Source organism: Bison bison, unplaced genomic scaffold (genome assembly GCF_000754665.1).
Source record: "Bison bison bison isolate TAMUID 2011002044 unplaced genomic scaffold, Bison_UMD1.0 scf7180017859017, whole genome shotgun sequence".
In the NCBI taxonomy this organism is placed as follows: Eukaryota; Metazoa; Chordata; class Mammalia; order Artiodactyla; family Bovidae; genus Bison; species Bison bison.
The window spans coordinates 39612-42334 of NW_011489589.1; positions in this window are offsets into that span (position 1 = coordinate 39612).

The window sequence follows — 2723 nt, forward strand, 5'->3', positions numbered from 1 at the left end:
GCAGCAGTCACGGTGGGGCAGGCACATGGTCGGGTGTCCTCTTCTCTGATAAAATCATCCTGTGTTTACCATAGGCCCTCTGGTCCTCAGTTCCCACTGCCTAACGTCTACTCAAGCATAGACCCGGGCGGCGGTGGCAGTAATTGTGGCCTTATCAGCTGCCCACGTCCATCCTGTTGCCCAAGTCACAGCCACCTGTGATTCAAAGCTCGGCTCTCCAGATTCAAGCTGGGTACCATCACCCCTGCAACTGACATTTATTTCAGAAGCTGCTCTTCTGGTCTTCAGGCCTTGATCCTTTGGGCTTCGATTGCTCCTTAGATTTTGGTGGCGAAGTACTGTGGCCCCTCCTCCCCAGGGGCCCAGATAACACCCTTCTGCTCAACTCCAGGTGTGAGAGCCTCTAGTCCTCAAGGAGGTGGCATGGTGGCCCAGGGGTGGCTCCCGGGAGAGACCTGCAGAGCCTGCCTCCCCCACCTCCACACCCTCCTTCCTCAGAGGGCTTCAAGCCAAACCCACAGCCTTCCGTGTGAAACAGCTTCAAGGTGGAAGGGGGCCTCCTCTGGCGTTGCTAGCAATAACTGACCTTCAGTTTTTCCTTCTGGAGGAGCAGGGACTCAGCACAGAATTCACTTTAAACAGGGCCGAAGGAGTGTCCCTTCTCTGTGAAAGGAAAATTCATGCTTCATTCTGACTTGATAACTGTTTGGCTCACTTCCAGTTGGTTTGATAAAAGTACTATTTTCTCCTTACAGTCGAGGAAGGCAGGACATCAGTTCTCGTCACCGTGACGGGCACTGTCTGCCCTTTGAGTAGACACAGGTGTCCCCATGAAGTTCCTTCTGGGCTTCATGGAACACTCCTTTTTTTTTTTTTTTTTTAATGTTCTAACAATACCCAGACTTCAGGAGCCAGGACAACCATACAGCCAAAATCTCTTATGCTTTATGCTTAAGGACAGATGGTTGATCATAAAAGTTGTGTTCCTTCATATTAAACGGGGGGAAAATGTTTAGTTTCTCCTATTCAGAAATTGCAAAATAGGAAAAGAGATGGAAAAACCCCTTTCCCTCCCTCAGTGTACATAGTTCAGATCTTTCTTTGTTCCGTTTATAAACTTTATCCATGTTCGTCAGTCTGTTTTTGACTTCTCTGCTAGTGTTACAGGTGAAAATAAATCATTAACTTGAACCAGGTACTTTTTTCGTGTGTTCATTTACTCATCAGGATCCATTTCACCTCTCACCCTGCACCCTTGACCAAGGTACTTGATTCCTGTCTGCCTCCAGCTTTGTGTATCTTGGGGCACACGTGTGGGAAGGTGGCTTGGTCATGTACCAACTTAGAAGCCAGCAGGTAAGAGGGTTACTCTTGGGCGGGGCTGCGAGTCCAGGCCCTGGAAATCCCTAATCAAGCAGAATTTTAACTTCAGCCCCTAAGAAGTGAGGTTGACTGCGGGCTGTCTGGTCCGTCTTGCCAGGGCCAGCTCAGCTCTGAGCAGTGTGGACTTGGTGCACCACCCACCACACACGGCTTGTCCTCCATGTGGGAAAGGGGCCCAGGAGGGCATGGCGTGCCTGTTAGTGCTTTGGGAAAGATGAAGCGGATGGGCCTGAGGTCTCCAGAGAGGAAGTGATGGCAGAGCCGGCCTTTTCCTGTGCCTTTTCTCCATTCCTGTCTGGTGGTCCCGAGATGGAGCAGGCTCACGTGCTGGAGGCCTGGGGCTCAGGGGCACATGACTGGTGAACTTCAGAGGCCTGCCTTTCACAGGAGACCACCAGAGAAAAACTCAGTCGTATAGTCTAGGTAGGGTGAAGAGGAACAGCTCCTGAGTGCAGAGCTCAGGCCCAGCGCCCTCCTGAGGTACGGGCCTCCCGAGACCTGGGGCTGTGACTGACCCTACACATCCTGGGTGGCCACGGCAACCCAGCAGTGGTCCTGAAGCCAGGATCCAGGAGGCCTCTGTCCTCGTCAGGCCCCAGACGGAGATGAGCGTCCCGTGAGAGGGTTAACAGCAGCGGGGCCCGCAAAGCTGGCTACTGAAGGGGCTTGTTTCTAGGTTTCTTACTTTTGAAACTTAAGTTGTGTTTTAACTACATTTTTCTGTTGTTAGCACATAGTGGTTTTTGTATATTGTGTAAGCATCCTTGCCAAAGCTTTATTCTGTTAAGACTCTGGGTACTATTGAATCCTCTACATTCACAGCCGTATCATCTTCGGTTTGGTTCAGTTCAGTTCAGTCACTCAGTCGTGTCCGACTCTTTGCTACCCCATGAATCACAGCACGCCAGGCCTCCCTGTCCATCACCAACTGCCGGAGTTCACTGAGACTCATGTCCATCGAGTCAGAGATGCCATCCAGCCATCTCCTCCTCTGTCGTCCCCTTCTCCTCCTGCCCCCAATCCCTCCCAGCAATGAGTCAGCTCTTCGCGTCAGGTGGCCAAAGTATTGGAGTTTCAGCTTCAGCATCAGTTCCTCCAAAGAACACCCAGGACTGATCTTTAGAATGGACTGGTTGGATCTCCTTGCAGTCCAAGGGACTTCAGGAGTCTTCAACACCACAGTTCAAAAGCATCAATTCTTCGGTGCTCAGCTTTCTTCACAGTCCAACTTGACTTGTTCTAATTCTTGGAACATTCTTTTTCTTGCTGGACTTGTAAGATAATTAGCAGGAAAAGGAAGATTCCTTTTCTAACCATGAGGTAAAGAGTTTGTCTTTCTG